General features: G+C 43.0%; 1 protein-coding gene across 1 annotated transcript in view; it reads left to right on the top strand.

Annotated features, from left to right (window-relative positions):
- Window positions 1-9,271: 9,271 nt before the first annotated feature.
- The window catches only part of frmd6 (FERM domain containing 6), a 33,250-nt gene continuing 28,187 nt past the window's right edge, over window positions 9,272-14,334 (top strand). Inside the window, exon 1 of the mRNA XM_037071559.1 lies at window positions 9,272-9,460. The gene's annotated coding sequence lies outside the window, so the exon portion shown is untranslated. The remainder of the gene's footprint in view (window positions 9,461-14,334) is intronic.

Genomic DNA, 14,334 nt, shown 5'->3' with positions numbered 1-14,334 from the left:
CACAAACCCCCATCTCAGTAAATTTAATCCCGCGTCCTCCATCGTTCCCCCTCCCACGGCTGGCACCGCTGCTATCTCTGCCTGTGGAGATACAACATGCGGGGAGGGAAACATGTGGGAGGACAGCCTGTATCGGTGTGTGTTTTCTGACAGGGTTAGGTGAGGAAGCCTTCCCAGCCTTGACGACGTGCATCAACAGGATTTATAATCCCCGGTGCAGACATCATATCTGTCTTCATGCTGGCAGCAAAAAAAAAAATGACACCAAGGTCAAACAACACCTGTGAGGGTCAGACCTCTGAAATGGGGTTCATGTTTTTCACCTGCTGGTGTCGCCTGTTTCGGTTTCAGCCGGCAGACAGAGTTTGGGAGAGTGAGACGAAACTGCCGAGGGACAGTTTTAGTTTCTGGACTTTGGACGAAGCGCTCGAAACCCAAACAGCGAGGGTAAATATTTACTATCGCCCCTTTCCTTTTCCTTTTAACACAGTAATCTCTCTGCAGCCCCCTCGTCTGTTTACCAGAGCGACGTGTCCTCTGTTTTACACTGTGGCATAGATTGCATTGTTTTACTAATGCTTTTTAGTTTACAGAATATAATCAAGGTCTCTGATTTAGACCCAGCACAGATAATAAAAGTACGGCTGCTCAAGGATGTTGTGCCGTAAGAGACTCTTGCAGCCCTGTGCCTGAAATATACGAAAGTGGTACGAAGACGAGATGACAGGATTTAGGGCTTCTCTTTTGATATCGTGCACATGTCAGCTTTACTAGATCGTCGCCTGCAGGATAGTAACAGGACAGCTGGAAGAGAAAGGAGAAGAAGTGTCAGATCTGTGAACAGAGACGAGCACACAGTCGAGGTTCATCTTTGATCTGACCACATTTGCATATGCTTCAGATCACTGTCATTGTAACTCTGTAGCTGGACCAAGAAAACAAGAAGAAGGCTTAAACAAGGCTGATAAAACTGATATTATATATATAAGACAGACGTTGGAAAAAGAGAAACCTTATTAAAACAAGGATCAACACATGGGAATGAATGGATGTACCAGAATGACACTGTTGCCAGGCTTCTGCAGCACATTACGCATATCAGTGAAAGGGGATTTTCACGACTTCAAACACAGTTAATCAAGCTTCAGATTTAGTAACAGATGAAATAATAGAGTAATTTCCGGCGGCAGGAGTCAACCGTTGTCATCAAATGAGCTCTGATAAACTCTCTCTCCCAGATAGCACGCATACTTCTTGCAGTCGTCGGCCCGACTAATAGAAGTTATGTTGGAAACGACACAGTATGGGGAGCTTTTGGAATTTGGGAAGATGTTCTAGTAGATGTTCCACCAACATCTTCCCAATTAACAAACACTCCTCGTACAACATCTTTCCAACATAACTTGCGTCGACATCTGCAAGAGCGACTCAACTGCCAGAATAAATGATAGCTGGGAATGTTTCTGCAAAACCAGATAAACCAGAAAAATGTGGAACTTTCCGTTTGTTTCGGTTGAAATCTGTATTTCTCTCTTGTCACAACGCTGTGCCTACACTCTGTTAGGTTTAGGCACAAAAAACACTTGGTTGGGGTGAGCAAAGTATCATGGTTCGGCTTAAAATGGTCACCAGGCAAAGACGAAGATGATCCGACTGGCTAATTTTCTCTGAGGAATTAATTCGCCTCGAGGATAGCTTCAAACTTTTGACTTCAGTCATTGCTACGGTTCTTGCCTGCATCTGTCTTGAGGCTTTGGCTCGACCAATCACCTGTAAAACAGTTTAGGTCTTCATGACCCGCCCCATTCTGACTCTGCAGTCAACCCCCAACTCACATATTCAGAGAATGTTTTTATTGCGGTAAAGGGGGGAGGCAGTCGGAACAGGAGGGGGTCACGCTTCAATAGCCTGCAGATACCTCAGTCCTGCACTGACCTGCTCCACTTCAGCATGCAAGCGCTGCTTTTTTCGGAACATTAACCTGCATTTATACTTTAGATTGGTACATTAGTTAGTACAACATTTGTGTTGCAGACACTGAGAGTTAACAAAGAGGCACCAGAGCAAACATACATGCACATTCCATGCAGCGGGGGTGGAGAGGAGCCGAAGGAGGAGGGGGGGTGTTTGTTTTGTTGCAGCCTTTCCGCGGCCTCCGGCTCTGTGACCTCCACGGCCGGGAAGGATCAGTGATTACAATCAACACTAATCCCTGATACACACTAACAACAGATATTCTAATCCCCGCTGTGACAATCCTCAACCCTGACGCGAGATGCTGGACAAGGTGAACTCGGATGATTTACGACTCAGGAACAACCGGTGACCCGTGCTGGGACGGACAATAAGCCGCTGACTGAGAGCTGCTGTTCACGTTTCACAGAAAGGTAAACATCTTAATTCATGTTAATGGACTTCGGATGTGCGAAAGGAAGTAACAATAAACTCTCGTCTTTCAGAGTGCAGCTAATCGCCCGTAGCTCGGGTAACGGCAGCTGATGGACTTGGGGAGAGAAAATGGGTTTCAAGGTGTCCCGTGTTTATGCACACAGCGTCGGATACAATGGAAGTGCTTGCTCAGGAGCTTTTCACCCGCACACGTTAACCTTGACTGCCAGACAACACGTAATATATGGTAGTTATTAATAGCACAGGTCACACTACGTATACACCAGCCGCAGGTTGTGTTCTATTTCAATTCCATTGTTCAATACATATTTACAATAACTGCATGTTGCAGGTCAAATCCAGCTGTGACCATTAGGACAAAAACCTCTGTTGAACTCAGCTCGACTGTCTATGCATTCCTTCTCACTGACCTTGCCCAAAGGCACAAAAACCAGCTGTGACTGACCGTCGTGGACGCCCACTGATTCCTTGATATCTGGCTCAGGACGATCACGGCAAAGTCGAACCAACACTGACAGACAGAGAGAATCAATATTTGTTTACGATTGTTATAAAAAGGTCCATTAGTCGTCTATCTCAATGTCTGTCTGTTCAATATGGGATCTTTTAGTGGTCAGAGAGGCCACACATGGGCAGAGCACGTATAAATGTTGCATCACACCATGCTCAGAATTGTTTTCAGTACCTGCAGTTAATAATTTAGCACGTATACCCGTCAGCGATCTTCATGAGAGTGGTGCTCAGTGCTCGGAACGGGTTTGAGAGTGTGGCAGCTACAGCTAATGACGTCAGGTCTGGACGTCAGCCCAAAATACCTGCCTGGGGGCGTTGGAAACATGGCTGCTCAATGGCAAGATTTACCTAAAAGGACCATGATTATAGGGTTAGTAGCACAGTGTTAAACCATTAGTGGGAATGTATATCATGTGTCTGCTGGGCCCTCGCATGTCCATGAGATAAACATAACAGGGATGCTGTCGTAAAAAGACTGACCCAGAGGTTAAAAACTCCACAGTGAATCTCTCATTGATAAACACAACTTTCCCTGGAACAAGAGGAGATATTAGATTTTACTTTTTACATTGCTGAACAGAGCGCAGACTTCTTTAAAATGAAACCCTGATACACTGATTATTTTTTCCCTTGTTAGTTAGTTTTCTTCCCCGTGTGTCTGACTGGATGACGGCTGCAGTGAACCCTCGGCAGAGCTGACAAAGTGCCAGGTGGCCGTGTGAATGCGCGGGTACGAGGCCAGGTACGACAGCTGGTGCTCAGAGCTGGCCCGTATTGACTCACAGCTACCAGAACGACCCCATGTTGCTACATTAGCCACGTGGATGCCGTATCAAAACAAAACAACCTCCCTCTGCACCCAAAACACACACAGGCTGTTCACCGAATCCTGGCTCGAATTTCTGGTTGAAACAAAGGTATCTGAGAGCAGCAGAAAAAGTTTGGTTCCCTCGTCTGCGGTTCACAGCCGTTCCCGACTCAACACTCATTTGTGCTGGCATAATATAAGCGGACATCGCAAGGCAGGTGTCGTCAATTTCAGTTGATTTGAGATTTATGGATCACAGCTGCTTCAATTACAAATTGGATTCTTGGAAGGTATTCTGTACTCTAATTATCTCAGAATTTAATTAAAGAATAAATCTAAGAACGTGTTTATAGATGAACCTATATGATTAGGCCTCAGAATAAAACAATCCCATCAGGTGTTTTCTTTTTAACAGGGACTAATTCTGCTTTTTCTTTTCCTTTCCTTATGTTTTTTTTTTTTTTTTTTATAAATAAATGTTCATAGAAAAGATCTTGAAAGTTAAAAAGGTCATAGTCTGGACCACCAGAAGCTCCTCTCTCCCACAGACAACGCTGTTCCTGAAGTATCCCCGACTTTAATTCATTGACTATGTGACTTCACACTATGTCACCATGACATGCATTTGTGAAATTAACTTCCTGGCACGTCAGAACTGATTTAGCACAGCTGCTCTGTCATTGTTAGAGGTGTTGTCTCAGACGTGTATGAGTGGACCAATCAGAGCAGACTTGGTATTCAGGAGGGCGGGCCTTAAAGAGAAAACGGAAAACTGATGTGTATTTTGAGCATTAAAGCATGTTAACCTATTCTAGTGGAAACCCAAAATAAGATTATGAACTCACAATGACCATAATGTCTCCTTTAAAACTAATACAACGATGACAGTAAAAGATTATTCCACAATCTGCAGTAACAACATTGTGATTTATTGGCCTCCAGTACTGAAAATATATTAATATACTGCATTTGTGTATTTTAAAATAAAATACTGTCTTTTAAGACATCAATTAAGAGCACTTTCTCAGATGATGTCCACACCAGTGATGTACATAGTGCCACATTCTCCGCCTGAGCGACCTATACTAGCGCGGTATAGGCTTACATGAGCACCCTGAATAAGGCCAGTGTAGTGTTACCATTGTGTATTCTTTTCACTGTACCATCTGGTGACTCGCTCTCCTCCAGCAGCCTCCACTCGTCTCTCACTTTCTTTCTTTGTTTACATTTTTCCTGTGTCACTCTGTCCGGCACCGTCCGCCCTGCCGGTGACAGTGCAGATGTGAGGATGACTTGTGAATGTTTCTTAGCAGCGGGTGCTTGGCCCTTTTGTGTCTGCAACACAGCAGCGATTGTTTCTGCCGGACAATGAAAGATTAAAAAAAACAACAACAAAAAAACGACGAGTGTTGTTGGTGAATCGCATTTTATTAACAATGAGAAGAAACAATGTTCGGATCTAGATGGAAATTGGAGGAGAAAATCTCACCGGCCTTTGTTATCAAAAGCTGCAGCAACAGTTTTGTGTGTATAATAATTAGACAATATAACAAGCTGTCTAATCTCCGCTCTATTATTTCTGCTTACAGTGCCATTACTGGTGCCACAGAGAAATGAATGGATCTTCAGGCAGCATCTGAAGAGGGGCTTTGGCACAATAACGTAGATCAATGCACTCATCTATCCTCCCGCCTGCAGGGATCTGGGCCGGCTTCTACAGTGCTGTTCTTGAACTCACTTTACAGCGCACCGGGGCTTCAGAATTACGGTTGCACTTTCCTTACAATATTGCAAGAAGAGGAAGTTCATTCTCAAAACTTTTTGCGAGTGATCCGTTTCAATAAAGCCCTCCAATAGAATTAGTATACTCTGGAGTGCACCTTGCCGCTTCCCTTTCACCATAACACTTTGCAATTTATCTTCCGTGCAGGAACCCCTCCCCTATTACTCTGATATTTCCCTGAGGGGGGAAGAATATTGGAACAAGGAGCTCATGCAACTGACCAGCCATCTGCCTTATTGCCTGAGAACGGATCTACATTCAAATTTAAAATAAAGGAGTACATAAAATAAACATGAGCGGCGATACCGTACAGATTGCGCTGTTTGATCTGGCAGCTTCCAGCTCCTCTCGAGCCGACATTGTTCAGCAGGACCGGTATGCGTCCTTACATAACACAGCGCCGCCAGATGACTGCAATTAGAGAACATCTGCTGCGGACTGATTGAACGTGCAGCTTCATAGATTTCGAGTCCGAGCTCTGAGCAGTCTGAGGAGTTTCAGGAACGCACGCTTGTTGTCGGATTTGAACCGCAGCAATTTGCAAGTGGCCTTTTGGGGGCGAGGTGAAGAAAATAATACGAGGGTCAACAAGTTCAACACCGACATTGTAGTGTGCAGACAGATTAAAGTACGGGTACGAGTGTGTCAATGGCAGCAGCTACGTAAACCGTAGTAGGCCGACTGGAATGAGTCCTAAACCCTGAAATAAGACAAAAACAAAAACAAAAAACCCTTCTGCACACGATATGGCCAAAAACTAATATGTGAACACAAAGTTTTGGAGGATTTTTTTATGCACTCGGTCCGTTAAGCCTCTACAGTAGCATTTAGTCTGTAAAAGCTATTTGACAGATGCTCAAATAGCCCCAGGAATGCCCTCCTTTCCACATTGGATTAGAGGGGAGTGCTGTGTCCGACATTCACAACCACTTTATGGGGTGATTGTGCAGAGCTGAGATACGAACGTCTCTCTCTTGCTCAGTCTTCATCTGAACAACTGAGTGCAACATGTCTTGATTTTTTTTTTTTTTAAAAAAGCCTACCCCTCTTTATTAAGCCCGGCTTTCCACTGCATCTTTGTTAGCAAATTTCACGATGTGAACCTGCTTTGGAAGGTTGGAGAGGCTGCACGTGTCACAAGGCAAGGGCAGGACTGATGGCAAGGACTCTCCATGATGACTTAAGTCTGGTGCGAGGAGGGGGGGGGCTACTCATCCTTTTCCCTCGGGAGACAGAAACACAGAGGGAGTTCATTCAATTAGTCAGATTCTGCCACAACAACAAAGCCCAACCTGCTCCCCGCTGCACCTCCAGCCCAGGCCAGAGACGGCTAATCAAATCAAGAAGCAGACAAAGAGTGGACGCACTCCGCTGGTGGAGAGGGAGGAAGACGGGGGGTATATTGTGCCATGTTTGGAGTGCCAATCATTAAAGAGGGTTCTGGATTGTGTTTCGTCAGTGTTTTAGGGGACAGAATCTTTAAACGAGCAGCCCATAACGAACTGTGAGGCAGATGGAGAACGAGCAGAGCAAACCACAGCCAGAAGACACGAAACTGTTTTGAGCGCGTTGCATAAGTCAGTTGCCGACATCCAACAAAATCAGATCTGTTTGACAAGAACTTCTGACAATTTCCTGCTGTGTCAGTGTCAACAAAATCGAATACTCCTGGCGGGATGTTCTGACAATATACAGCTGCGTTAGTGGCAATAAAAAGAGGTATTTTTGACAAGATATTCAGACAAATTGCAGCTGCGGTAGTGGCAACAGAACAGGATATTTTTGATGAGATGTCAGCACAATTTGCAGCCAAATTTAAGGAGACAGAACCAGGTAAGCCAAAAAATAATCTTTTCCTTAACCAAGCTGCCTAAACCTCCCCAGACCATAAGCTCAGGGTGGCCACAGCATCAAACTGAACCTAAACAAAGCTTTAACATGTCCGTTGAGGAGAACATCACCAACATTTATTCTGCGGATTGGGTGAGGGAAAACTGTAGGCCGCTCCCGGTCATCCTCTGGATGATGTAAGACTGACATTTTGACTCTTCTCATCTTCAAACATGACAGTAACGTGATCAGCGGGGCTTCTGATCCAGGCGACTGGGGATTTGCGGTCTGCAATTTTTTCCTTTTTTTTTTTTTTGAAGCTAATGGTCTCCGGGTACCTTTGTTGTTCACAGGTCCCTTTTCTGATGTCACTTCAAAGCTGTGTGTGCTCCAGGCCAGAGGGGGTTTAGCCTGGCTTGACCAGCCACACTTCCGCGCCCCCTTTTCATGTTTGGCACTTCATTTCTCTCTTTCTGACAGGCAGTAGGAGCAGAGTGTGGGCCCCCCGAGCACTAATTACAGGTCACCATGTCAACTAAGAGGGGCTCTCCCCGCTTTTTAAACCTGTGGCTAACATCATGAGGGGGGGGGAAACGTACACGAAATTCGTCTTAATAAAAATGGAGATGAAGCATGTGTGCATTTATTGGCATGGCACAGCTGTTGTCCACTCCAAGCCTGGCAGTGCTCCAATATCAGAGCGTCCTCTTGACTTCTCACTCTCTTGGTTTCATTCATTCTCCCCACTAAAAATTCTTTGGCTCTGATTTTAATTAGAAGTCTATTAAATATCTCCTCTCTTTTTATTTTAGCCCATCAGTGATTCAATATTCTTCATTTCGTTGCATTACTTCCACCGGTTATTAGCACTACACACAGTAAACAGTTGACATATACACAGATTTAGGGGTGTTTACACTTATGGTTTCGGCCTTTCGTGTATTTCACTACACCATACAGACAACTACCTTCTTTTTACAAGCTACTTTATACAGTACAGTGCTGAACGTTCACAGTTCTTCTATCATTAAATGATCCTTTCCCTTCTTTGTTCAGGTTTCAGTGAGTGCAGATGGTCCAAATATAGGTATCAATACAAATACTTTGTCAATAAAGCTGATTCTTATATTGAATGTTGTAATAAAACAATATATAATAATAAAGATGTTGTGCATGCAATTGTGAATGTTCTCAAAGTGTAATTCAATAACTGATTTTGGATTTAAAGTTGCATATTTGATAAAAGTGACTTTCACACACTCTGCAATACTACTCATATATTAATGCACTTAAGATGTGACACCTCATTAAGTTCAAAGTCATCTTATGGCCGGCTGCATTGAGATAATTGCATGTCCTGTGATGTCATATAAGTATTTACAGTCTTGGCATCCTTCCTTTATCCTTGTGAAAAGATTTATTACAGGGTTAGTACTTTTCTTCTTCATCATGACCCGGGTCAAAACGGGCATATAAAAGAAAACCAGCTGCAGAGTGTTGGTGATCCGCTCGTAAAAATAAACTGCACTGCATCACAAACTTTTCTGAGCATGCTTTTAATACATACAGACGACGCCGACCGACTTCCAGCGAGAATGCGGCACCGCTCCGGTCAGTCCAACAGCACGGCCAGGAGGAATGGAATGAGAGGCAGCCGTGGGCGATACCAACTTCGGCCTCCATTTAGGGGTGTGCACTGCAAACACCGCGGCAATACTCGAGATTAAAATCCCAAAAAAAACACACGCGCGAATAAAATAATATGTATATTACTCATTCATATTTGGTTGATTTGATAACACATCTTGTCTATGACCATTTGCGTCCGATTTGTCGTCCAAAATCTTCACCACCACCCCTTTTTTTACGCTTCCACCCACCGCACATGTATTCCTATCTACTTGTAACTGCTCCAGCAGGGACAGAATGTGGCTCGCGTCGAAGGCGGCAGAACGGCGAATCTTCTCCCAAACTTACTGAAGTCTTCGCCAAACTGTGGATTTCCTTTTAGCTTTTGTGTTTTTCTTTTTTCAAAAAGAACACACATTTTACCCGATTGGACTAACACGCTGAAAAAGGAATAACTTGTTTTTCTTTCGTCTTTTTCATTTTAAAAGGTGAGTTTTGTCTTTACTGGATGCTTTGAGTGCGTTTATCCGTTTTTTTTTTTAACCGTTACGTTTGGAATCTTGGCGGTGACGACGTCATTTCAGCAGCGTCCAGTTTCCTTTAAATGTTTTTAAATTGAGCATATTCATGTGATTTATTTATTTTACATCGGTGTCGCTTTATATGAGTGTGTTGGAGGTGTTGATAGCTAACTTGTATCTTGCTCCAACAAGGGTGATGCTGCCAGGATATCATACAGGGAATGTTGGCACGAAATATGAGGGTTTTTTTTTTTTTTTTTTTTAAATGCTAGTTAAGGCGTTTTGTCTTTACTTGACTTGCCAGATAGATAAAGAAGCATAGTAAGGTTATAACTTTTTCAACTTCATCACGTACTCTTCTCGTACTAATGTTGCTCGAGCTCCAACGTGGTGTAACTACTAGAAAAGTGTGTACAGTCGCTGTCTCTTTCTCCATTGTTTGCTAACGGTAAAGTAAGAAATTCTTTGGAAAAGAAAGCACGAAATTCCTGTTTTGTCACAGTTGTTTAGTTACCATGCAAATAATGCCAATATAGCGTTCTTGAATGGCGCAAAAGTGATGTGTAACCCATGCTAATCAATCCTGTTTGGGGCTGCAAATCCCTCTTTTCTTTTCCCCTCAACAAACTGCAAAGTTGTTGTCTTAGTACTCAGGAATGCTAACTATTTCCCCTCTGTTTAATATTAGACCAGGGAGCAATTAGGGAAGAAAGGGAATGGGGAATCTTCCCGTTTTCTTACAAAGTTTAAGCTGTTTTTTTAGGATGTGGACATTGTTTGTTAATTTTACTCCCAAGGCAAATGTTTCCAGAGTCGGATGTTGAGCACTCCCTGAAGCGGTGGATGCTTAATGTCTTGCTCAAGGGCACTTCAGAGGGATGCTATGACATCTGAACTTGTGTTCTGTGGTTTAACTACCCTCCATATGTCCTTTGGCAAGTTATAATGAGCTGGTTAGATAGTTTTGCTCACATCCTCTCGGAAATCTTTTGGTGTCAGACAAATACAGCTGCAGCAGTCAGATTGTTTAACAAGAACAAAACATTGACAACAATAATAAATAAAGGATATACCAAAATTGTGGCACTTGCAAGGATTTGCCAAAAATAGAGCTATTACATAATATGAATATAATGTAATAAAGGTTGTTGCACTCTGCAGACACTAGCATGTCCATCAAGCGATCCCTTGCAAGGACTGGTAGTACTTGAAACTCACCCAGTACACATGGTAGGATAATCAGCTTGCTTGTGTGACATGCCATCCAGGTCTCTGCTCCAGCTGAGAGGAGGAAAAACAGAAGAAAAACAACCCGTGTTTTTGTGATCGCAGCGTTGTCTTCTTGGCTCGATGTTGTGACAGAGCAAAGTGAATGGGATAGAGCGATGGTGCAGGTGCTGTCTGGACAGGAAGAGCTCGGCTTGAGTAGGAAACAGAAAGGAAACGTGTGAACAAAGATGGCTGGTGTGTGTGTTGGTGACTCATTCAGATGAATTGGTGTTGGAATGTGTGATGGGATGGCCCATTATTGCACAAGGCAATCCCCCGTCTCACATTTAACCTTACATGACTAACGGATATGTTTTGGTATATTGATTTTGGGCTCTTTTCCCTTTACTGCGCTGTCATGAAACCAAACATGACATGAATTTACTCGAGCACCAACCAGGATTTCAGCATTGATTTCTAGATGATTTTCTCATGTAGAGAATTCTTTTCACCTTTTTTTCAACCAGCTATAATGCGGTTACAACATCATTGTGTCGCAAGACACAACAAGTTGTATTATCATTTTGAAGGGTTGGAGTTAATTTCTGTAGTAAATACCCTCATCGTGCTTCACCCTCTAGAAGTGCGGCCGTATATCAATCAGGTGACAGTTCGATCCTTGACCCCTGCAGTTAAATGTGACTTTGCAGGGTAGAATTCCTATTATAAAGGCATCTTTCATACTCTATAGTGTGCTAAAAAGAGACTGTCATCATTTTAGATCCTGCCTAGTTGGATGCAGTTATTGAAATAATGTAAAAACAGTCACTTTTGAACCAGTTGTAATTGTCTTTTCATGGTGACCATGACCATTTCTATGCAGGTTGTTTCATGCACTCTAAAGTGAATGCTGGATGTGTTGTTTTTCTGAATTTATGAGTGACTTCCTCCGTATCAAAAGCTCAACTCAATCCTTAGCCTCTGGGCAGGCTTTCTCCAATGCTATAACTCTGCTGCAAATACAAAAACTGTACTTGAGCTGAAGCAAAAAAGCATCTGTGGTGCACATGGGTAACTGGAGATAACCTGTTATGTGCATTTTACATAATCGTCTCTTCACAATGCAAATTCTTCCAGGGAAGCCTGATACACACTAGCAGGGGATTTTCATACCGTTGCAGAAGCCTGTTTATAAAACGCTCCCTCTAGAATTTATCACTCAATCTGCCTTCGGCCTTGTTGCCAGAAGATACGGTGTAAGGGGAACCATATTTTGAGTTTGTGGACAATGTGACTGAGGAAAGAGGATGGCACAGGTCCATGAGAAAGTATGAGATTACATTATCAACATAATGAAGGCCAAACATTTGCTAACCATTTTGTCTACAGTATACGGGTGTGTACACAGTCGAATGTCCTTGTTGGTGTAAGTTATACAGGTGCCCTGGGCTCCACACTCATATCACTCTGCACTGTGTAGTCCATGTGACAGCTTTTGGATGCAAAACTTGATTCTCAGGAAAGTCAGCTTTTAAAGAGAGGGCCATATGTTTTTAAAGATTAACCTTTTGACTGGATTTATGGCATTGTAAGTCCTGAAAATACTCCACAGAAGACTGTAAAACCCTGATTTTAAGTGAAAAGATTAGATCTGAAAGAAGACATCCGAGCTGCATGTCTTTTCTGCAACTGTAGGGATGTTGCATGACTCCTTACATCCATGTCTCAAGTGCACCAAAGGGGACAGAAGAGAAAAAAAATAGGTCAGTCCTTCCTGCATTTGTCTCCCATTCTCCCTTTTCCTTGGATTGTGTTTTTTCTTCCTTCATAGTGAAGCTTGAGTCTTTTCATGGAAGTGGCCCAGAGAGATTTAACCTGCCAGCATCCCCTGAGGATATTATCAGCTTATCTCACACGCTTCTCTCTACAGCTCTCAGTGTTTCCTGTAGGATATTTGGTTGATTTTTGTTGGATTGGAAGCAGGTAGTTGTGTTACTGAGACCCAAGTTCAGTCCTGGGTCAGTAGATTCCAGATTGTAGGAATAAATCTATGCAGCATATTTCTTAGTTGTAATTCCTGTTTTAGATCTTGTTTCAGGTTGTGGTGTGGCGTGAACAATTAGGAGCAATCATGGGCTTACAATACCTTCACTTTGTCTTTCAACTGAGGTAATTTTCAGGCTGTTGAGTGCTTTATAGTTACAGGAAATGCTGGCACTCTAACAAGTGACCGGGAGAGGTGAAATTCATGCAGCTGTGTGTTGTTAGCACTCTGCCAAGTTTCAAATATTTACAGGTATTTTTTTTTCATGAATCACTGCAGTTAACTTTCTGGACAGTTTAATGTTTTCCTCAAACAAAAAGACGAATTAGAATCCTCTGACTCTCCTCAGGTGTGATAGTGTAAACAGTTGCAGACATTCCTGTTACAAACCTAGGAAGCATTTCAAATCGGCTGCAATAGCCCTCTTCATTCTGTCAGAACGGAAGAACTTTTGCCTGAAACCAAACAACAGGGTTTGGTTTGGGTTTGTTATAATTGCAGCTCATTTTTTTTTAACCCTCTGCTTTAAGGCCGCTTGCACTATTTCAAGCATACGTAATGGTCGGTTTGACGTCTCCGTGGTGTGTTGCACTGCGATTGCTAGTTTTGTGGCGTTACTCATGCAGAGTCCAAGTCTGAATGCTGGGCGGGGAGGGAGGGGAGCGACTGCTGACTCTGTTCTAACATGTCTGTCGGTGCCGGCAGTTTTAGAGGTGTGTGTGTGTGTGTGTGTGTGTGTGTGTGTGTGTGTGTACTCAGTCCTCACTTGGAGCCACATGGAAGTCAGTTGTCATGGATGTAGACTTTTTTTCTTTGCAAAGGTAACCAAGCCTCGAGCTGCTTGTTAACACTTTTGTTACTGATGACGAAGAAAGTCGGGGTTCAATAATTTCAGCAAGCTTTGAAGAAAGGTCACATAACAGTTGCGATTAATTGATAGTAATTAACTTGGCTTTAACTTTAATTACAACAAACTTGTAGCTGTGCAGCCTTGTGGTTACATCAGATTACTATGGTACTATCACAGCAGCAGAGACACAATGGTGGTAATAGCTATCGTTGCAACAGTATAACATGTTCCTGGTATGATAAGAAAATGCCGCTCTATCAGGGCACACTGTACTACCCAATTGTTATTAACAGTTACAGTGACCCTTAAAGGAATGAAAACGGAAGTGACTTTTTTATAATTTCAAAAAATATCATGTCCCAGACATGAAACTACATACCTTGAATTCAGTATGTTGCTGCAACCCTAGCAAAAGCACTAGCAGACTTAAGACTTAAGATACAATTTAATGGGTCAATTGGGACAATTTAAACTAGAGTGAGAGCCTGAAGTAGTTTCTAATTACTGAACCAACAACTAATAGAATTTTTGCCACCAAGAATGTGCATTGAATCATGAGATTCCCAAGGATTCCCACCCTTAATTTTAACCTTCATCTGTCTTTAAAGCCTCGGTAGCTGTTGCCCCTCGTCTTAAATTGTACGTCAACAACCTTCTCAACTAGGAAAGTTGAGAAGCTGCTGTTTTGCCATTTCAAAGGTTGTTACTGAAGGCAGCCGCTGAGTGAGGCCTTCACTG

Source organism: Acanthopagrus latus, chromosome 16 (genome assembly GCF_904848185.1).
Source record: "Acanthopagrus latus isolate v.2019 chromosome 16, fAcaLat1.1, whole genome shotgun sequence".
In the NCBI taxonomy this organism is placed as follows: Eukaryota; Metazoa; Chordata; class Actinopteri; order Spariformes; family Sparidae; genus Acanthopagrus; species Acanthopagrus latus.
The sequence above is the reverse complement of the archived record's forward strand: the minus strand, read 5'-3'. Positions and strand labels throughout refer to the sequence as shown.